The sequence below is a fragment of the Stenella coeruleoalba genome (assembly GCF_951394435.1).
Source record: "Stenella coeruleoalba genome assembly, chromosome: 15".
Taxonomy (NCBI): Eukaryota; Metazoa; Chordata; class Mammalia; order Artiodactyla; family Delphinidae; genus Stenella; species Stenella coeruleoalba.
The window spans coordinates 6915225-6939440 of record NC_137161.1 but is presented as its reverse complement, the minus strand read 5'-3'; the positions used below and the strand labels follow the sequence as shown (position 1 = coordinate 6939440).

Here is a 24216-nt window from a genome sequence, read left to right as displayed (position 1 = left end):
CCAGCACAGAGTATAAGCTATTTGCCTCATGTTGTTATGACTATGAATGGTACCCTTTAATCACTGAAGTCTCCAAAGCACCTCCCCTCTCTTTAAATTCCTTTTTAACCACAGTTCTGCTTATTCCTTTAGATCTCGAAAACCTTCTTACAAGACTGAATATATTACTCGTTTGTAGCATGGTATTTTAATACCCTGTGTCTGATTTTTTTTCCCACTAATCTTAACCTCCTCTCCTGAAGTATCACCTTTGCATTTCCTAAATCCAGCATAAACCTAACAGGGAGAATTTAAATTTCCATCATTTCAGAGAGGAACAGTATTTTTTAAAACACTAATTTTAGTTAGGGGATTTGAAACAAAAGTCCCTGAGCACAGCTTCCCCTTCCCAAAGTTGAAAACAATGGAATTTGTTTTATTAATATTTAATATTGACTGTGCACCAGCCAAATGCACAGTTCTTCCATGCTGACGTACACTGTACCCTCCTGGGTGTTCCCAAACTAATGATCAGTTTTTCTCCCATGTCAATTTAGTGAACCGTAGTTGACACTCAAATTAGCTCCGAATTCCACTCAAAGGGGCCAGATCCTTTTCTCTCAACCGAAAAAAAAAAGTATTTTTTTTTTTTTTAGGAAGTGGGGAAATGAAAGAAAGGCTGTGAAATAAGTTACATACCAAAAAAAACAAAACAAAAAACCAATTTCCTTTTTCTAAGTTGAATGGTCTTCAATCCAGTAAATACATGTTAGTTTAAGAATCTGAGTTCCAGCCTTTAAACCAGTAGGTCCTTCTTACCTGTACCAATATTTCTTCACCTGCTCACTTTAAAGGCTCTCCTCCATATCCTTTCCAGCAATCATTGGAGGGAAGATATTTATTTTCTTTAATGCTTTGCCAATCTGTGTTTGCAGCATAAATGCAAATACTTGTCTACTTGTTATTTTTTTCACTCATCTCCCCAGGCCACCGCCAACCTCCCTCCCTTCATGTCCCTTATGCTGGAGGAAAGCCCAGGATTTCCAATGTCTTATCACCAGGTGTTGCATCAACACTACAAAGTGGTACTTGGTTTCCCCACCAGGAAACCAAGTACCTGTGTCACACTCGGGCTTGTGCAATCAGCCATTAAGCTACACATTTCTACCTGTTCTCTGACATTAAATCCTTCTCTTTTCTGAAAGCCACTTTCACTGACCTGGACAGATTCTATTTATATTATTTATAATTTCCAGGGCTAAAAATTGTTAGATTGAAAAGAGCTCAAGAATTAGCTGTTAACCACGCCCCCTTAATTTACAAACTAATAAAACTGAGCCAGAGTGATTCTATCTTTCTGTCCTTTCTCCCTTCACTTCCAATTTCTTCTTCCTGCCCTCCCACTTGGCTCATTTGCCCCCCTTCCTCCTTTCATTTTACAAACACCTATTGAGTAACCTCTTCGTGCCAGGCACAGTTCCAGGTGAAGATACAGACAGCAGTGTCCAAGGCAGACATCCCCTGTCCTCACAGGACTTACATTCTGGTGGAAAACATGAACACAAAGCAGAAAATTAAGTATTCATTTGCAACTGTGATCTATGCTGCCCAGGAGAAGGACAAGATGGCATGAAATCAAATAACAGAGGGGGTGTTGGTACAACCTATTTGGGCAAATTACTCATCTGTATTAAACCTCTCAAAATGTTCATTCATTTTAGTCTAGAAATGGCACTAGAAATGTGCTCAAATATGTATTCACTTGGGAAATCGTTACAGGTGTTTTTTACCACAGCAAAGCAGCCGTGAATGCCCCTCTTGAACAACTGCATTAGGTTAAGTACAATATGGCATAGCCATATGATGAATTAATAATGCTTGTTCAGGGCTTCCGTGGTGGCGCAGTGGTTAAGAGTCCACCTGCCGATGAAGGGGACGCAGGTTCGTGCCCCGGTCCGGGAGGATCCCACATGCCGCGGAGTGGCTGGGCCCGTGACCGCTGAGCCTGCGCGTCCGGAGCCTGTGCTCCGCAGCGGGAGAGGCCACAGCAGTGAGAGGCACGCGTACCGCAAAAAAAGAAAAATTAAAAAAATAAGTGCTTGTTCAAAATTCTGCTGTAGAAGGATATTCATTGGTTTGGAGAAATGTTAACAATATTAAGTGAAGAAAGAGAAAGGCTATAAAACAGTACACATAATATGATCCTGTTTCACACAAAATACAAAGTGAGGCGAGTGATATAGATGAACCAGTCAGGAGGAGGCCCACCAGCATCCTGCCAGGACCTGTCTTCAAGGAAAGGGATTATGGATGATTCACTCCTTCATAATTTTTCAGTTATCCAGATTTTCTTAAATAAGTCTGTGTTACTTATGCAATGGATCCGTTTAATATTGTTTAAAAGTATGTGCTCAGTCATATGAGTATCTCCAGCACACAGGACGTGCACTCATTAAGCGTCTGTTGAACAAACTTAAGATACTGAAGAGGGGAAAGTTAAAAGTGTGTGTGTGTGTGTGTGTGTGTGTGTGTGTGTGTGTGTGTGTGTGTTACTAGTTTGACTGTAGTTAAAGGCTTGTGAAGTTCTGTAAATATCATGAAACAGCTTCCTTCCATGGGAAGTTTTCAAATGCCTCATTATATTGTACCTATGCTGTGTAGATTCTGAAAGAAAAAAAATTAGTTGTTGAAAACATATAAATCCCAAAATTGGAAATGTGGGCTTCTCATAGTAAGAATGATAATAATGGCTCATCACATTGAATAGCCCTTACAAATGCAAATTCACTTTCAAGTTCTTTCACATTTATTATTTATTACTTTCTGTCAGATATAAGCTCCTTGTATCCTAATACTGCATTCACCCCTTACACCTTCAAATAAAGAAGAGTATAAGGTTCAGTTAAAATTCTGTATTCAAATATCTAATCAGCGGCAACTTTTTCATCAATAACCTTTCAGGGATTCCAGGGTCATTCATGAGGTGGTCAGAAATTTCTGAAATCTCTTTTGTATGCTAACTTCTTCAGTTTAAAAATAAAGCCTATAAATACAGCTGTCAAGTGCAAGAATTCTTAGGTGTAGCACTGGAGCTTGTACAGATTGCAGATCCAGGCCACAGAGAGACAGAGAGAAGGTTTGCAGGCAACAGGCTTCTCAGGATCAATCATGAAGATACTGTGAAGATACAGAATAGAATGCTCTATATTATATGGTGAAATCAGGATTTTCTTAGCACGTGTAAGCCAAAAGATTTTAATTTCACCCAAGTGAACATTTTTTTTTTTGGGGGATTTGCATCACTTGAATCTATCCTTGAGACGAAATGAAATGATTAAAGATGATATTCTTCTCACGTTGTTGTTTTTTTGTTTGTTTTCTTTTGGCGGTACGCGGGCCTCTCACTGTTGTGGCCTCTCCCGTTGCGGGTCCAGGCTCAGTGGCCATGGCTCACGGGCCCAGCCGCTCTGCGGCATGTGGGATCCTCCCGGACCAGGGCACAAACCCGTGTCCCCTGCATCAGCAGGCGGACTCTCAACCACTGCGCCACCAGGGGAGCCCCTCACGTTATATTTTTGCTTAACAAAAATGAGTGATAATCCTTGGCTTTTATCTGACATTAAAGATGACTGCATTTCTCATTCAAATGGAACATGCATCCCATTTGGGTGTCTTCTGTGCCACCTGCATTCTTGAATACTATCTGTACCCTATTTCTGAGTACTCACAAATTAATGCTGACTAGAAAAGATTGTGAATGAAGTCTAGGCCAGGGCTTTAAAAAACAGAGAACAGAAGGAGGTGCCCAAAGCAGAGGCCGAAACTTGGACTCCCTTCAATTTTGCAAAATGCAGATTAACTATGTGAAAAACTACCTTGCCTCTCAAAAACTAATTAGACAATCTTTTTTGTTCCCAAATGTCTTAGATGAGACATTACATCCTGAGGATTTTAACAGACGTTAGTGGGGAACAGGATTCTCTGGTCAAATAAGTTTGGGAAAAACCAATGAGTTTGTTAACTGCATTAACCAAGTTAAACCATGTATTTACTATGATGCTTCTCAGAAACCTTAATCTGCCGATAATGAGCACATATGAACAGGGGAGGGCGCTGCTTTCCACACTCCCCACGGTACTCTTTTTCCATGTCACACATTTTTCAAGATTTCTCTGGGGAATTAGATAATTTAGCTAATACAAGTGTTTTCTAACATCACAAAAAAATTACGCTTCGATCTTTGTAATTAATGAGGATCAACCAAGAGTTAAATGTAAAGAATAATGTCAAGTAGAGATGGTGCTACTAAGCATAGGGGACCATGATGGAAAGAATAAGTCCTCTGAATTCACATCAATCCAACCTTATGTCTGACTTACACTATTCATTCGTGGTGTGATCTGAACCAAGTCACCTAAGTTTCTGAGCCTTCATTGACTCAGCTCTAAAATTAGAGAAACAGCTGCCACCTTTATCATTTGGTTCTTTGAAGAATAAAGGAAATAGAGCGTGCACCTGTCCTAGCCTAGGACCTAGTAGCTGGATGATACACCCTCCTCCCTAAGGATGAAACAGATGGACATGCAAATTCTAGGTTCTAGGATTCATTCTCTGAGCTTTGCTGAACCCCAGTGCTCTAATCTATAAAGTGGGGATAAAATACTCATGTAGAGAGTCACTGAGAAAACTGTGGAAAACCATATATGTAGCTTCTAGTAAGTGGTTAATAAATCCTAGTTCTTCCCAGAGTTTGACATGTGCTACATCTTCAATAGGCATTTGTGAAATTTAATCGAATCACTCCGCTAATTGTAATTCAGGCTTCCCCCCACCAAGTGGCTTTAATATTTTAGTCAATTGCAGTTTAATGGTCAATTGAGTTTATGAGCCAATTACTTAAAATCCTTAACATTACAACCCAAACATCCAAGGATAGAAGTAATTTAACCTACCAGCCACTTTTTCTGAGCTTTGCTTAAAATCTGAAGTATTACAATTATCAAAAGTATATTTATGGGCTTCCCTGGTGGCGCAGTGGTTCAGAGTCCGCCTGCCAATGCAGGGGACACAGGTTCGTGCCCCGGCCCGGGAAGATCCCACATGCCGCGGAGCGGCTGGGCCCGTGAGCCATGGCCGCTGAGCCTGCGCGTCCGGAGCCTGTGCTCCGCAACGGGGAGGCCACAGCAGTGAGAGGCCCACGTACCGCAAAAAAAAAAAATAAAAACTATATTTATGCTCCCATTTCTCAATGCTTTAACACATTCAAAACTAGTTGAACCCAACAATCATTTGTCTTTTTCTCCTTTTTACATATTTCCTTTACTGTTACATTTTCTTCTTCATATTTAAAGATGAAGAAAGTCCTGCTTTTTATTTGTCTTTGTCTTCCATGTGATTAATCGTTCCCTCCGTGCAGCAATAATTTTTCTCCAGTCATATAGTAATGTAAACCAGAACTACTTTTAAACATACAGGGTTCGTTTTATTTCCATTTTAAATGACTAGGGAACAGGAAAACTATGCCATCAACCAATTGTCAGTGGTGGCGAGAGTGCCATGTGGTGTTACTATCTCAAAAATTACCAGGAACTTGGGAAAGAGTGACGAAAAGATATCACATGATAAGCCAGAGGAGAGATTCACAATCACCGTCTTGCCTTCGTGACATAATTCAGTGGGTCTCAATGGGCACAGTATGGCCTCATAGGGAACATTTTGGAAATATGAAGGGACTTTTCCTATGGTTGTCACAATGAATAGGGCATGGGGTAGCCATGACCATGATTTGGAAAATGGGGTCCAGGGATACTGGACGTCTCTGTATCAAAGAACAAAGGATGCTCTTGTATTCTGAGTGACTTTGAAATGTCCCCATGGATCTCCATGTAGGTAGCAATGGACATAATATTTTAATATTACGTCATTCATATTATGAACCTAGAAAGTAATGCCCTTCACGTGCAAATCTAATATCTTTTTCACAGTTTTAACCACTCAATTTTCCAGAAGCACAATGTCTGTGTAAATTGATATATAAGCTTTTACTGCGGTTCATAACTTTACTGAGTCATTCATTCATCGTTCTGGAAAACCTCAGCATCTTCCAGATACAACAACCAACACAATATACCTCCATTAGTTGTGTAGATGTGTATAAATAGGCAATTTTATATCTAAGTGCAAACATTTGACAACTACATTTTGCCTTCTAGCATGGTCAGGACTAAACGTTCCTGTATTAAAATACACATTATATTATTATTGCTATAAATCACAGTAGTTTTCTCTTATTTCTCATTTATATTATGATTAGGACATTATATTTTAAAATTATATGGTAAGTTGGTCATATTACCTATGAATTTTACTTTACTTCATAAGACTAAAAGATATAGTATGAAATATTTGTTATAAAAATTGACATTGGTTTGGATAGAGTTAAGACCCACTGTTATAAGAAATAACAGCACCAATATTCCATGCATGTCCATGTATTTTGCTAATAATTCCCGACACACATGAGCTATAGTTAAAGCAGGATGTTTGTGAATTATTCCCTCCCGCTTGGAAGAATAACACTTGTTTTCAGGACTACACCATGTGTCCCCCGTAAATCGGGGAGGTAGCAATTTAACACAGGTTCATTAAGCATCTCTTAAGTGCAAGGCACTATTCTGAGTAATAAGCAGAACCCATTTCCCCCACTTTCAGGTCTCATCTAACTGTGGTCGAACTAGACTTGACGATCTCATCAAAAACCAGGCAAATGAGATGAAAGTTACTCGATTTCGTGTTCCAAGTTGCAGCAAGATTTTCTCATTAAAACATTTTTATTGTGCAAATACTTATCTACAAGCATTTGTCCTTTTTTCCCCTTTTCTAGGAGAGCTCTGTGTAAGTACTTGGCTCTATAATAAAGATTTTTGATTTGTAGTAGCATCCAGGATGTAAAACATTACCAGACTGCAAACCCAAAGTGCTATAAGTTTTAGGACATTGGAGATTATTTACTAAATTATTGACAACCGTATTGTTTGAAAGACTTGCAAGTTAAAAGTGTATATTTAAAGAGAAAGACTGCTGATGTGGAATCTCTTAGGCTCTGATCTATCAGTCGGTATGCAACCTTATCTTCATAGAGAACGCCTTTGAAATCAACAAGAATTCTGCTGATTTAAGGAGATAGGAGCCTCCAATAGTAATGTGTGTGCCGTGGGTACCCCACCTCTCACAGAAGGACTCCACGCCACAGGTCTGACTACAAAATCAGGCACCTATTCTTCCCCTTCTAACATGTAAGTGATGAGACATATTCTTTTTCAAAGGGAACAGCTAAACTGTACAAATTCAGGCTTCAAACCCATAGGTCTTCCAAATTACCATCAATATCCAACATTTATACACATATATGCAGGACACTGATATAATTAACAAGCTGAAATAAAGATGAACTCTGATACCATTGTAATGGTTCATTTTAAGTGTCAACTTGACTGCCCTAAGGGATGCCCAGACAGTTGGAAAAACATTATCTCTGGGTGTGTCTGTGAGTGTGTGCCTGGAAATGATTAGCATTTGATCTGGTAGATGGAGCAAAGAACCACTCTCACCAACGTGAGTAGCACCATGCAATCCATCCGGTGCCTGACCTGAACAGAAAGGTGAGGGAAGGGCGAATTCTCTCTCCTTGTGCTGGAACGCCCATCTTTTCCTGTCCTTGGACATGGAAGCTCCTGTTCTCGGACCTTCTGACCCCAAGACTTAAACCAGTAGCCCACTGTCTCTCAGGACTTCGGACTTGGACTGAATTATACCACTGACTTTCCTGGTTCTCCGGCTTGCAGACAGCAGACTGTGGAGCATCTTAGCCTCCATAACCACATGAGCCGACTGTTATCATAAATCTCCTCTTATATCTACATTTATATCTATATCTATTACTATATATCTATATCTACGTCTATATCCTATTGGTTCTGATTCTCTGGAGAACATGGACTTATACCACCATTTTACAAAAATATATCTGCCTTTTGATGAAACACTTTGAAAGGTGGAATATTAAAACACAAAAAAGGCCTTCTGATTTCTTAACTAAAACAGCTGCTATGTCAACCACATCAGTGTAACACCTCACCCTGCTTTGTTTGTTATAGTACTTACAGCTCTGAATTTTTATTTGAAAGACTTGTCTGTTGTTGCCGTACACTCCCACCCAGGAATATAAGGTCTCCGACAACAAGAATTTTGTCTATCACATTAATTTCTGTATCTCCAATGCCTACCCACAATGACTGATGTAGAACAATAAGTATTTGGTGAATAAGTGACCAAATGTTACCTTATCTTACAGATCAGTAATTTCAAGCTGAAGGGGGAGATGCAGATAAATGGAAGAATTTGTGGACTGTTAAAATATTGTGAGTGTATCTTCTGAGATGGTCGCCCTAGGTTATACTGTGTCTAATGGAAACTTAGAGCTTTTGGAACTTGCTAGGGTTTCCAAAGTCCTCAAAACGTGTGGGAGGCTGATTAAAATCAGTGCGCCTTACATGCTTGGTCATTTTTAATAGAAACAGAATATAAAGCACTTCTCCCTTTAACCTCCCCTAACTACTCTCTGGCTCTAGAGACTGGACTTGCCAGAACTGGGTCACACAGAGCCTGAGCATCTTCTTGGACTGATCTTAGAGACTGGTTGTTTCAGAGGCCTCATTAGGTTATTCATTAGAAGTCACGCTAGGTCAGACAAGGTCCCTGGGATAATGAGAAAATCCCCATTTTCCCTGACACCTGTCCTTAAAGTGGAGTCTTATGCTCTAGATGGAGACAGTTACAGATGGAGCAGTTCTCACAGCTTTGTGCATTCAGATGGGGAAATAGTCTCAGTCAGGAAAGTTACCCTTTGAATGTTTTTGTTTTTATTCAAATCTGTCTTAGAAATCACCTTGCTACGCATTCACCTGACACAAGACCCTTGGACATTGATTATTTTGTCTAACACGGGACTTTGGAAACGTCCAAGCTTCTTCATGGTATTGGTTGAAAATGGCCAGCTGACATGTTATAGGCTCTGCTTAATTTATACTTAGAGCTAAGACAGTTTATGATTTCAATTCATAAAATGACTCTATTTCAGGACACAAATAATAAGAGTGGAGCGGTTTATCCAGAAGATAAATGTTTTATTACACAATGATGATATTCCATTATTATTTATGGTATAAAAATTAAAAGAAGGATCTTTAAAGGAGGAAAAGATCTAACTTTATAAAAATATTTTATTAGAAAAGAATATTATATTTAAACTCTGAACTAGATGTTCTTGTAGCATAAAGTGAAGTATATAGTCAAGCATCACAATTTTGTACTAATTGGGGTCCAGGTAAATTATAAAACAATTTCAATGAAATGCAACTTCCGTGCTGTCAAGTACTTTAATAAATAGATAAGATTCTCCCTGGCAAGATCCTTTTCCATAGCAAAACTAATTTTCTTTGAATAGAGGTCACAAGCCAGTGTTAGTCTAGCTAAATCACATCATTATGAACTCCATATTAGAGAATTGCAACTAAATCAGATTTTACTATGTATCTAAAGTTCTCAATACCTTTAAGTAAGAATTTTAGGGGAAAAAAATTAAATGTTTAGTAGATGCCTCCTTCAAACTGTTGGTGCCTGAATCCAAAACTCTTCAAATCCCACTTTCCTGCTCTGTGTAAATTATAATTTAGGGTTTGGTACATTCTGTGACTACAATCAACATATTTTATATTTTCAATGTCCTGATACATGTTAAATTTTCCCTTTAAATATATACAACTATGCATCATATAGCATATATGCTATATAAATATATAAAATATAAAATAATAGCATATATATATTTTATATATATAAAAATATAAAATAATAGCATATATAAATATATACAACTATGCCTAAATGTTTAATATTATCTGCATTAATAAAATAAACTTATCTAATTTGGGGCCCCTATGTGCAAAGTAAAGCATTAAAAAGTGAACAGTTAAATGAACTATGCCAGGAATCTTTTCTTTAATTGGCCAATTAATTGCACGAGGAAAAGCTCACTCCTTTATAGCTCTCAATGCCTCTTCTCTGAGACTCCTCTGCAGTTTGTACTACCTAAAGGGAGACTGAAAAACCAGGCTTCCTTTCCTTATGGATTCCATTGGAAATATGATGCTGTATAAACCCCCAGCAAACAACTAGAAATCTAGCAAACATTCACTGTGTCTGTGAAGATGGAATGATTCTCCCCAGACAAGCTTTGCAAAATAATGCATTGATTTCCAATGGCAATTTATTGTTCTCTGCAATCAACTGTGTTTATACTATGGCCTTAAATTATAACCCTTCCTCTTTCATTCCTGGTCTCTGGAATGTGAAATCAGAGCGCCAGAAAGCTTCACAGAGGTCACCTCCAAAATACATGAAATTTAGATGAATTCTTTTGAGTCATAAAATTTCTTCTCACTCTGGTCTTTTTTTAGTAGAGTCATATCAGAGGACACAGCATTAACTAACCCTTAGGCATTCACCCAAAGTACCTCTTACCCATTTAAAACAAAGAGCAGTTACAGAGTCCCTAAAATCCAGACCTCCATTTTCCCCAAAATATTGAATCCCAATGTCACCCAAGCAGGGGCTTGGATGTTTTGACATTGTAAGTGTCTTACAAATAGCCATGTGAATTTGACTTGAGTCTTCATCCAAGAAAAAAGAAAAAGGAAAAGAAAAAGAAAAGTGAGTAAAATAACAGTGTAATAATAATAATAATAAGCTCTATAGGTTTTCTTTGTTCTGACAGGGATCAGCAGGAATTATTCTGAAATCCTTATCCATCAATCAGTCTGAGCATTCAAACAGTGGAAACCATTGTCCTCTACTATCTGAGATCATACTACTCTCCCAGACACAGTTTGGGGTTTTTTCCTTCCTTGCTCTCTTAGGTTGGATTCCACAGAAGCAGAGCCTGAGTCAGGGATTTAGGCACAAGTTATTGAGAAAAATATTGAAATAGAAGCATACATTCTTCTCCACTGGACTTAAAGTTGTAATCATGTAGGTTAAGGGCTTCTGGGCATCTGTCTTGCCATGAGTAGAACTTTAGCATGAAATCAACATGGAAGGGAGCACAGACAAAACTGGAGAGACCTGGCCCCCCAAACATTGTTTGCTCCCTAAAAACCAAATCTAATTTGGGACGTTTTAATTATATATACTAAAAACTGATTTTCTCTTTTCTGCTTAAGTCAATTAGAATAAGAATGTCTGTCACTGGCAATCAAAAGTTTTCACCAATGGAAACATCAGGCTGAATCCTTGAGATGACTAGGCTCAAGAAGACAGAAGAGTCATTGAAACGCCTGTGAACTTAGGCTGGCTTACCTTCTGGAAAATTCTACCTTATGTCCTCCAAGTCTTTTGCCGTAACAGGGCTAAAGATTCCTCTGATATAGATTACTGGTTATGTATTACGGTTGACATACATAAACATTTTAGGAAAAAGTAAGCTTTAAAAGAAATCCAATGATGAGAACCATATCAACAGAAGAGAAGGCACTGAAAGCAGGATAGATGACGGTGGCATTTAAGCAAAGAGATGGTGAGCCACTAGTGACCGGAAGTTATTTTTTTCCTGCACACAACTTTCTTTATGAATTGTTTCAAATCTGGCACACATCCGGAAATTCACCACAGCCCCTACCCGTCATTATCTTACATGTGGACTGTTTCCGCTCAGGCCGGACACCTAACATTGCATGCATCTGCTTGATATCCCTAATTTTAAAATTTATACTGCCTGTAAGTAAAACTGGAAAAGAATGCTTCTTCCTGGGAGCTTTTATACTGATAATTGTTTACAAACTAAAGCAAAAACAATGGTTTCAAGATGAAGCTTTACCAGTCACAAAATAAATATTAAGCAATCTACTAACTCTCACAGACGTATCCATTTGGAAAACAAGAAAATTCAGACATATTAAAGCACCGTATCAGTAATGCAGTGAGCTGAGGCAGAGATAAAACTGGATGTAAGTTTCACGACAATCTCCAGCTCTCTGGTTGTAAGTCCAGTCTTTCCTCGCCTAGGTATCATGATGCAAGTCATTATTTTACTTGCAATATGATTGACTATATTTTTTAAATGATTTTAAAAACCTTTGGTACTCTATATCAGTTACTAATTATTGGTAATACATCTCAAAACTAACTTCAACATACCAGATATCAATATATCATCACTGAGACCCGCTTGCTCAGACACTTGATGATAGAATCCTTTCCCTAACTTTCAAAACCGATTTTTGAAAGAAATCAAATCAGAACCTACCCGTCACTCCCCGCTCCAAGCATTTACTGAAGACTGACTTATGTGCTGGACCAGCAAAACTCAAAATACTTCACGAAGCCATTCATATTAATGGCATTATATTTCTATCGGGAAAAACATGACCCCATTGCAATACCATCCTGCTCTCCTGTTGTGTTCTGTTTGCTGAGTGTTCCTTCATGAACATGCAGCACAGTTTCCTGAAGGCAGAAACCTATCGTGTTCAACAGTTACAGCCGGTACCCAGTAGGGTGCCCGGCAAATAACAGATGCTTGTGAAATAGTTATTGAATGAAAGAATCAATCTCAGAACGGTCACATATTGTAAAAGAAAGAAAAACGAAAAAAGAAGGACTTTACTATGTGATTCATCCACTGCCACCATAATTGTAGATATTTCCTACCAGTTCTACCAAGTTCTGCCTTGTCCAGGATAGCAAGGTTCCCCCTTCTCATCCCCTCCCAATCAGCCCATCTCCTTGATCCTCTCTCCCGAGACACAAGGCTGTTGAACAGTGGCTCTTCGAGTGATGACTAGTACTAGTAACTCAGAGTCTACACTCCTCTCCCTGCATCTCGCAATGGAGTATCCTTTCCTCCTTCCTCCCATTTCCAGGACACATGGCCTCCCCAGGCATCCAACTTCTCCAGAATTTGGGTCTCCTAGCCATCTTGCAACTTTCCCTCCTCTGGCCTCTGAGAAAAGAAAAGCCGCCCTCCAAGCATGGATCCACAGCTTTTTCTCGTTAGCCTTTTGGGTTCTTTGGCTATTTTTCCTCTGGTGTGGTTTTGGGTAGTTAAATACACAGGCAACGAGCAGATTAATACGTTGAGCTATAACCCCACCTCAAGTCATTAACAATTTTTTATAAATAAGATTTCTAATGGCTGTACGACTATCCATTACATGGAATTACCATAATTTAGAAAATCATTTCCCTATTGCTGGGCATTATTTTTAAAAAGGACTTTAAGCAATCCTGACATGAGTGTTCTTAAGCTGAGATGTTTGTGAGTATCACTAATTATTTACCTGGGATATATTCTTAGGTGTGGAAATATTAGGCCAAACGATGGAACTTTTTCAGAGACAAACTCCATACTGGAATATACTAGACAGCAGAATATCACTTGATTTGAAAATCTATACAAAAGATATGGAGATAATAGCTTATAAGCAAGGACTCACTGAAGACTGGTCTGTGTATCCCAAAAATATTCCTTATGTATATTTTATTATTTTAGAGTGAGAGACAGAACTACAGCCCCTCAAAAATGTGATGGGTTAAATGCAACGACCTGATGCATAGGTGTTTGGGAGTGTGTGACAAACAAATTCTATCCTCTGCATCTTCCTCTTTTCTGCATTAAGTAAGCATCTCATTCTGGCAGGAAACAGGAGTGGAATTGAGTACCTTCTGTGGAGAGCGCAGATTTTTTGTTTGTTTTTTTAATTGAAGTATAGTTGACTTATATTAGTTTCAGGTGGAGAGCAGAGTTTTAAAAAGGCAGGAACCCAACCTAAGAGGCATCATGTTTTCTGTAACTGGGGGACACACACAAGCTGGAGCTGTTTTATTTCCTGCCCGTTTCATTCCCAAAGCAAGCAAGTATCAACAGAATGCCTTTTCTTCTTGATGGGTATATGGAAAGCTTATGAATGCAATAATGAGGACTCCACGTGCCCACCTGGACCCTGGTGAGTTATATAACTTTATCACCTTTTTTTTTTTTTTTTTTTAAGTTAGAAGAACCCAGTGAAGCCTTCCATTACCTCCTACTCATGGACACCTACTGCATCCCCTGAGATGTTCCCAATGACACAGAGGCTGGTGTTAATGTGCCTAGGTTTATGGCTTAGAAAATGAGAGCAATTTTATTTGACTGCTCCCTTAGGGTTTCCAAAAATACTATCTTCTTTATATGCATACTAGAAATCACAGGCCACTGGTCTCAAGAATGTTCCCATCTAGGAGCACTATAGAATTGGTGGGGCTCAGTGCAAATGAAAACATGTGGCCCATTGTTCAAAAATTATTAAGAATTTTACAGCACAGTACAGTAAAAATACCAAGCTTGGGGCCCTTTTCAGTGCGATTGCCGAAACCCCTCATCTCACAAACACAAAGCACATTACCACCATCATCTCAAAGTCTCCCAGAAAGAATGACTCTTTGCAATAAAGAATGAGAGTCTGAAGAGGTTGACTAATTTCATTTAGATTATAGAATACACTATAGCTAGTATGTTGAACCATATAAAATTTCCAATATTTTTACCTACAAACAGAGCAATTTCATATGGTTCAACCTAATTCGTAGTAACTGTTACAGTAGCACATTTTCCTCAGGATTGATAACCTTTTGAGTTGGCACCCCGTAAAGGAGAAGAGATGATGGTAACGGTTGCCACACATGGGTTCTCTTTGTGTCAGATATTTGTAGTAAGATAACTAGTATCGCTATGTGTGTGTGTGTGTGTGTGTGTGTGTTCATAAAAGTAATACCTCTGCATTGCAGACACCTAGAAAACTTTACAAAATTAATTTAAAAAACACAATTATACATTAATACTATCACTTTAAAAATTTTGGTTTTCATTCCAGTTTTTTGTTAGGTAAATGGATGGATTAACGGATAGATACATACATACCTACACAGATGCATAAATGCATAGGTAGATACACAGATGATTTTTATTACCACACTGGATTATGCTATGTGGTCAGTTTTTGTTTTCTACGATTTTCCCCACAAATTGCCATGCTGTGAGCATTTATATCTTCACAGTCCCTAAAAGAAGACTTTGAATTGTGTAATGTTTTATCATGTGGGAACTGCCATAATTTATTTAGTCATTTCTCTAGTGTTGGACATCATTTTTTAAATTTCTGTAAGCAAACCTGAAACAGACATTCTTCTATTTAAATTTCTTTTGCATATCATGGGTGACTTCTCTAGGCTTTTCCTGATGTGAAACTGCTGCTTCAAAAAGCTGAGCTTTTTAAAGCTGTCGATATTCCCTTCTAGAAAGGTTAGACAGATTTACAGTCCTAGCGTCAGGGCAGGAGAGTACCCTTCTCCATTGCCCTATTCCCTTACCAGCTTTAGAGAAGCACTGATTAGTTGCCGTAGGTTTCTTCTCTTTAAACACAGAAGTAGAATGGGAACACAGTCTCAGTGTGGAAGACGCAGTGATGCACAATAAAGTATTAACACCCCCCTTGTTTGTACTGCCCCACCTCACCCCACATATGCACACCTGCCCTCGCCTGGCACTTAGACACTCACCCTAGATATAGCTACTATCTCTTCGGATACACACGCTTTCAGGTGTTTTCTGTACAATTAGAGTCATATATATGCCCACAGACACATACTGTTACATGGTTGCGACCTTACGACTCACATTGTATTGCAGTGCAGTTTCTTTTCATGGAAAGAACTGAAATTTTTTGATAATTTTTCATATCAGTCATTGGTATATGTCTGATATGACATATCATACGGTATGATATGTCATCCTTTTGTAATGGCTTAATAGCATTCCATAAAGAATCGTAAATAACGTCTCCATGGCCTTATTCACTGTGTGACATTGTGATACATATTTATTTGTGCATCTGTTGGCTGTTAATCTGACACCTCACAGGAAGGTATGCTCCCCGAGGTCAGGGTCATTGTGTGTCTCTTCCAGCCTGAATTTCCATAATCTGCACTATTTTAGTTGTGCTCAAATAACAAAGGAAGGAACAGAAGAGGGGCATTTAGATTTTTCTCCACTATTATAATGGACGCACTTGAACATGTCTCTCCGTCCACATGTATGAGAATTTCTTAAATAACCTCCTAGGAGAAGATAATCTTTCTCAAAGCGTATATAGTGTTTAGTTTTGGATGGGCACTGCTCTCCTCAAGCACTTCACCAACCTTCACTCCCACCAACGATGTATGAGAGTGTCTGCTTTGCTACATTCTCGCCAGCACAAGGTATCAGTGGTTGATTAATGACGTGGTTTGGGGGGTTTTTTTTGACATCTTTATTGGAGTATAATTGTTTTACAAGGTCGTGTTAGTTTCTGCTGTATCAGAAAGTGAATCAGCTATATGTATACATATATCCCCACATCCACTCCCTCTTGCGTCTCCCTCCCACCCTCTCTATCCCACCCCTCTAGGTGGACACAAAGCACCGAGCTGATCTCCCTGTGCTATGCGGCTGCTTCCCACTAGCTATCTATTTTACATTTGGTAGTGTATATATGTCAGTGTTACTCTCTCTCTTCATCCCAGCTTACCCTTCCTCCTCCCCATGTCCTCAAGTCCATTCGAGAGAAAAGCCCTTTGGGCAAGCATCAGCAGGAGCGCCATCTACAGCTACCCAGGCTGTGCACTGCTCAACTCTGGGGGTGCCATTCATATAAGCTCCAGTATGAACGGCGGCCATGGGGTCCTCTAAAGTGGCCACTCTTAGGGGTGCAGCAGGTGGTCTCTGAGCTGTTGCCCCTTTCTTTTTCTGGTACATATGCTGACAAATGCAAGCTGGCCAATCCTATGCTAAAGAGAGAGTAAATTCAACTCTCACCAAAAGCACTTTTAACTGATACAACTCAACTGTTATGCCCAGTTTAAAAGGAGAAGAAAAATAATAGAATAGAAGCCTTGATATCAGAACTGGTAGATTGCTTGGTTAATTGAAAAGGTCATTTAAAGTGAAAATCAGAAAATAATTACACATGTAATTACACAAATATAAATATCTGATGAGCCACATATAAAAATGTAAGTTGTATATATGTATATATTTATCTAAAACTATAGTGTGTTTTATTTAGGGTACATTCTATGCTGTTATAAAAAAGAAACTCCAACAATACAGTGGATTAATGAAGACAGAAGTTGATTTCTCACCTACCAAACGGTAGCAGCAGAGGAGGGGAAGGTGGTCCAGAACCGATGGGATAGGTCCATCTCAGCACACGGCAGCCATCATCTCTAGGTCCGAGGGAGTAGCTCTGGCTCCCACTACTGCATCTGTGTCCCAGACAATAGGAAGGAGAAGATAAAAGTGAATGCATGAATGTTCCTCTTAAAGGCATGACAGAAACGGGACCCATCACTTCAACTCACACCCTCTTGGCCAGAGCTTAGCCATACTGAGCTGCAAGAGCACCTTAGCAATTTATTCTCCAGTTGAGATGTGTGACCCAGCTAGAATTCAGGGTTTCTATGATTAAAGAAAAAACTAAATACTAGTGAACAATGCAAAGTCTCTGTCCTAACCAGTTTATTTCCACTTTTAAAACATATAAATCTACAATGTTCCCATTTTTTTGATGTAGAATACGATCCTGAGTGCAGATCTGCTGACTGGAGTTCCACATTTCCTTCCTCACTTGAAATATAACGTATCATTCTAATTTCACCACTGGCAGTTGCTTGAAAATGCCGCAAGACCTCAAAAAACTTTTAATATAATTTGAGTTCAGACTACTAGATTTTTATGATATTTTCACTGTCTTATCATTTGTCTCCCTCACACCTAATTTGATAGCATTTTTTAGCTAATTGTCTTTATCATTTTTCCCCCAAGGCATTCAACTTAGTTTTCATAGAGACAATTCTCTTTTCACACTTACAGTTTATCAGTTTATATAATACTTAATTAAACTGTATAATTATAATAGCAAGTACAATTACCACTAACACATTTAAGACAGCAAAGCGAATACTTGGTAAGCACAGAGCTTAAGAGAAGTGTCCAGGAGAACTAGAGATGAGCCTACTATCCAAGTGTCTTCAACACGGAGGCAGAAGGAGTCAGTATGCTTTACAGAGGGAACAGAGGAGTTACTTAATCCAGCGAGGTGGCTGAGTGGAGGTCAATTCACAGGGCGTCAGCTATGCCTGCAACAGCGCAAGCAACTGCCCCCTCCATGCAACCAATGAGCAAATCATTCCAGAGTGAGAGTGATGTGGGAAACACAGATTTGCTATTTCTTCTTCCATCTCCCTTCTCAACTGCCTTTCGTGGTATAACCATCAGACTCGCTGGGGCTTAAAGATGCAGAACCCCCTTTTTCACAGCACTGCCTAAAAGCACAAGCCAACTACTTCATGTGGTACTTACCCAGAAAAACAGAGATCTCTTCCTACCCAACAGCATAAGTAGCCAGATCGAATCACTGACCTACTGTATGTCAGTTTCCAATAGGATGCCTCCCTAAGAGATTTTCACAGATAGTCCACCCTGCAGATGATTTCTGCCTTAGGTATCGACCTTAGAACTTTGCCTGAGATGGAATGAGGATCCCCTGAGATGGCTTTTGCACTGAAAAGATGCCAGTGCTGTGCAATTTAGCTTTTAACGTATAGATAAAATTCTAGAATCATTTCTAAGAGGCATGCAGTGCTGTTGGCCGTACTCTGGCATTTGCAGAAATTTATCAGCCACCCATGGTCTCATCTGATCAATAAGTTGCCATCTCACCTCCCCCCAACCCTATTTAAAAAAAAGCACAGTGCTTGTGTAACGCTGCTCGAGGAGGATTTATTTATTACTAAATAATTGAATAGCATCCATCTTAAAATTGAATTACCAGACCCAGGACATTTCCTTATGTTAACAAAGACTGACTGATTCCTGTCCAAAACCAGCCCATTGATACATTTCGATACTTTGAGATTCCTGGTTTATTTTGAAAGTAAGGAAATACTTTATTTTATCCAGTTAAAACCAAGATATAACCATATAAGTCTTTTTAATTAATTATGAATTAATTAAGTTATTTATTTATTTATGGCTACATTGGGTCTCCGTTGCTGCGCACAGGCTTTCTCTAGTTGCGGTGAGCAGGGGCTACTCTTTGTTGTGGTGCGCAGGCTTCTCATTGCGGTGGCTTCTCTTGTTGTGGAGCACGGGCTCTAGGTGCGTGGGCTTCAGTAGTTGTGGCACACGGGCTCAGTAGTTGTGGCACACAGGCTTAGCTGCCCCTTGGCACATGGGATCTTCCTGGACCAGGGTCCTGAACCTGTGTCCCCTGCATTGGCAGGCAGATTCTTAACCACTGCACCACCAGGGAAGTGCTTTAAGTCTTCTTTTGATTTTTCATTTTATGGTGGGTAGTTAATAACTTAGACAAAACAGTATTTTACTACTGTCTGCTGATGTTAGACTATCTTGCCTCTGGAGAATGAAACAATGTTATTTTTCCTAGTGGATTAATGTCTTCATAAATCTCTGCAAAAGTATGCTCGTATTGACAAACATAGTATTTGTGGTGAGCCTGAAATATGGAAATATTCTGCTATTTTTCTTGGGATGTAAATATGTGTTTATGTATTCATCAAACATTCATTGTAATCCTGTTTTTTGCCAAATTTGTCCTGGCAGTCAAGGGCACAAGACAGACAGAACCTTAACCCTCACAGAACTGTCAGTCCAGACGAGAAAAGAGACATAACTGCAGGCAATTTAAATGCTCAACACCAATAATTATGAAATGTTAAAGCGTATTGCGGGAGTACCTAATGCAACTTAACTATTTAGAACAACAAATCTGTGGTTCTCTTCAATCCCCTCCCTCTCAATCTCTATATAAAAATTGTGACTTATCTGAGAAACTAAACACATTTTTACATTACCTTCCAGAAGATTCTTTGAAACACTTTGCTGAAAGACATTCTTAGATTGTCACAGAGCTAACGCTGAGCGTTTTTTTTTAATGGTCGAACAAACAAGCAAAAGAATATTTTGCAAACACGAAAATCACATGGAATGCAAATTTTAGCCCCTAGATGAAGTCCTATTAGAATACCATCATGCCCATCCATGCAATGCCTATGGCCGCTTTCACACTGTAATGGCAGACATGAGTAGTTGTGAAAGACTGTACAGTCTGTAGGCCTAAACTATTTCCCATCTGGCCCTTTACTGAAAAAAAATGCCACCCCGTGGCTTACAGAATCCACTGACTTTTGAGACAGTAGTAAAAACACATGGAATCCTAACACTTAAATGCACATCCCAATGAAGTGTCTATGAGCAGATTCCTCATCCTACAGCCTCTCTCTACTTAGCAGCTTTCCTTTAATGGCCCCCAGAAGGAGGTTCTTCCGTGGCTGCCCACCTGTGGACTGCTTGGTTTCAAAGTTAGCAAGCCTGAGGCCTGGAAAGAACACAGAGCTCCCTGGGGGCTCTGAGATCAATTATAGACAAAACACAGCTCCTGAGCTCCCTCACTGCCCTTGGCCATTTGCTCTCACACAACCCCATGCTCAGGTGGAACCCATCCCTCTGGAGCACCTGTAAGTTTCCTCAACACGATGTGAAAAGGAATGGATGAGCCTCTCTTTCAGGGCAGAGACTAACATGGGAGGAGAGAGGTACAAGCATCAGGCACGAAATCGAAGATGGGAGAGGGAAAGCCAAAACATTCAGTTATCCAGATAAATCATATTATAATGCAGTATTCTTTTAAAATCACAATTAATACCAAAACATCCATGATGCACAAAACATTTTTAAAAAAACACAGGATTAGTATTATTGATTCCTTTTAACTCATGGCTCACCTTAACATCACTCCTGACCCAATCTTTCTTTAAAATTTTGATTTTGGGAGAAGCTTCAAGATGGCGGAAGAGTAAGACGTGGAGATCACCTTCCTCCCCACAAATACATCAGAAATACATCTACACGTGGAACAACTCCTACAGAACACCTACTGAACGCTGGCAGAAGACCTCAGACCTCCCAAAAGGCAAGAAACTCCCCACGTGTCTGGGTAGGGCAAAAGAAAAAACAGAGACAAAAGGATAGGGATGGGACCTGCACCTCTGGGAGGGAGCTGTGAAGGAGGAAAAGTTTCCAAACACTAGGAAGCCCCTTCGCAGGCGGAGACTGCGGGTGGCGGAAGGGGGAAGCTTCGGAGCCGAGGAGGAGAGCGCAGCAAAGGGGTGTGGAGGGAAAAGCGGAGAGATTCCCGCACAAAGAATCAGGGCCGACCGGCACTCACCGGCGCTAGAGGCTTGTCTGCTCCCCCGCCGAGGCGGGCGGGGCCGGAAGCTGAGGCTCGGGCTTCGGTCGGAGCGCAGGCAGAGGACGGGGGTTGGCGGCGTGAACACAGCCTGCAGGGGGCTAGTGCGCCACAGCTAGCCGGGAGGGAGTCCGGGCAAAGGCCTGGACCTGCCGAAGAGGCAAGAGACTTCTTCTTCCCTCTTTGTTTCCTGGTGCGCGAGGAGAGGGGATTCAGAGCGCTGCTTAAAGGAGCTCCAGAGACGGGCGCGAGCCGCGGCTAAAAGCGCGGACCCCAGAGACGGGCATGAGACGCTAAGGCTGCTGCTGCCGCCACCAAGAAGCCTGTGTGCGAGCACAGGTCACTCTCCACACCCCTCTTCCGGGGAGACTGTGCAGCCCGCCACTGCCAGAGTCCCGGGATCCACGGCCAACTTCCCCGGAAGAACGCGGCGCGCCTCAAGCTGGCGCAACGTTATGACGGCCTCTGCCGCCCCGCCTCCGTGCCCCGGAAGCAGCTGCTCCTTTAACCCCATCCTGTCTGGGCGGGAATAGACGCCCTCAGGCGACCTACACGCAGAGGCGGGGCCAAATCCAAAGCCGAGCCCCGGGAGCTGTGCGAACAAAGAAGAGAAAGGGAAATCTCTCCCAGCAGCCTCAGGAGAAGCAGATTCAATCTCCACAACCAACTTCAGGTGCCCTGCATCTGCGGAATACCTGAATAGACAACAAATCATCCCAACTGAGGAGGTGGACTTTGGGAGCAACTATATATATATATATATATATAATATATTTTTATATTAAATATATATATTATATATTAAATATATATTATATATATATTTCCCCCCTTTTTCTCTTTTTGTGTGTACATGTATGCTTCCGTGTGTGATTTTGTCTGTATAGCTTTGCTTTCACCATTTGTCCTAGGGTTCTGTCTCTACAGTTTTTTTAGTATAGTTTTTAGTGCTTGTTATCATTGGTGGATTTGATTTTTGGTTTGGTTGCTCTCTTCTTTCTTATTACTTAAAAAAAATTTTAATAACTATTTTTTATTTTGTATTTTAATTATTTTATTTTTTCCTTTCTTTTTTTCTCCCTTTTATTCTGAGCCATGTGGATGACAGGGTCTTGGTGCTCCAGCCCGGCAACAGGCCTGTTTCTCTGAGGTGGGAGAGCTGAGTTCAGGACGATGGTCCACCAGAGACCTCACGGCTCCATGTGATATCAAACAGCGAAAACCTCCCAGAGATCTCCATCTCAACGCCAAGACACAGCTCCACTCAATGACCAGCAAGCTCCAGTGCTGGACACCCCATGCCTAACGAGTAGCAAGACAGGAACACAACCCCACCCATTAGCAGAGAGGCTGCCTAAAATAATAATAAGGTCACAGACACCCCAAAACACGCCACCAGATGCGGCCCTTCCCACCAGAAAGACAAGATCCAGCCTTATCCACCAGAACACAGGCACTAGTTCCCTCCACCAGGAAGCGTACACAACCCATTGAACCAACCTTAGCCGCTGGGGGTAGACACCAAAAACAACAGGAACTATGAACTTGCAACCTGTGAAAAGGAGACCCCAAACACAGTAAATTTAGCAAAATGAGAAGACAGAGAAACACATTGCAGGTGAAGGAGCAAGGTAACAACCCACCAGACCAAACAAATGAAGAGGAAACAGGCACTCTACCTGAAAAAGAATTCAGAATAATGATAGCAAAGATGATCCAAAATCTTGTAAAAAGAATGGAGAAAATACATGAAATGTTTAACAAGGACCTAGAAAAACTAAAGAGCAAACAATGATGAACAACACAATAAATAAAATGAAAAATTCTCTAGAAGGAATCAATAGCAGAATAACTGAGGCAGAAGAATGGATAAGTGACCTGGAACATAAAATAGTGGAAATAACTACTGCAGAGCAGAATAAAGAAAAAAGAATGAAAAAATTGAGGACAATCTCAGAGGCCTCGGGAACAACATTAAACGCACCAACATTTGAATTATAGGGATCCCAGAAGAAGAAGAGAAAACGAAAGGGTCTGAGAAAATATTTGAAGAGATTATGGTTGAAAACTTCCCTAATATGGGAAAGGAAATAGTAAATCAAGTCCAGGAAGCGCAGAGAGTCCCATACAGGATAAATCCAAGGAGAAATACACCAAGACACATATTAATCAAACTATCAAAAATTAAATACAAAGGGAAAAAATTAAAAGCAGCAAGGGAAAAAACAAGTAACATACAAGGGAATCCCCATAAGGTTAACAGCTGATCTTTCAGCACAAACTCTGCAAGCCAGAAGGGAGTGGCAGGACATATTTAAAGTGATGAAAGGGAAGAACTTACAACCATGATTACTCTACCCAGCAAGGATCTCATTCAGATTTGACGAAGAAATTAAAACCTTTACAGACAAGCAAAAGCTAAGACAATTCAGCCACACCAAGCCAGCTTTACAACAAATGCTAAAGGAACTTCTCTAGGCAGGAAACACAAAAAAAGGAAAAGACCTACAATAACAAACCCAAAACGATTAAGAAAATGGTGATAGGAAGATACATATTGATAACTACCTTAAATATAAATGCATTAAATGCTCCAACCAAAAGACATAGACTGGCTGAATGGATACAAAAACAAAACCCGTACATATGCTGTCTACAAGAGACCCACTTCAGACCTAGGGACACATACAGACTGAAAGTGAGGGGATGGAAAAAGATATTCCATGCAAATGGAAATCAGAAGAAACCTGGAGTAGCAATTCTAATATCAGACAAAACAGACATTAAAGACAATTACAAGAGACAGAGAAGGACACTACATAATGATCAAGGGATCAAT

At 40.1% G+C, this 24216-nt stretch overlaps 1 protein-coding gene across 27 annotated transcripts in view; it reads right to left on the bottom strand.

Moving 5' to 3' along the window:
* Positions 1-24216, bottom strand: part of CBLN4 (cerebellin 4 precursor) — a gene marked incomplete at its 5' end in the record, with an annotated part of 575839 nt that overhangs the window by 88505 nt on the left and 463118 nt on the right. For 24 of the 27 annotated variants that reach the window (XR_013824133.1, XR_013824134.1, XR_013824136.1 and 21 more), the window contains one exon: positions 17255-17373. Of the gene's footprint in view, positions 1-17250; positions 17374-21356; positions 22044-24216 lie in introns of those variants that run through there. The other 3 variants (XR_013824159.1, XR_013824135.1, XR_013824138.1) reach the window with 2 other exon arrangements.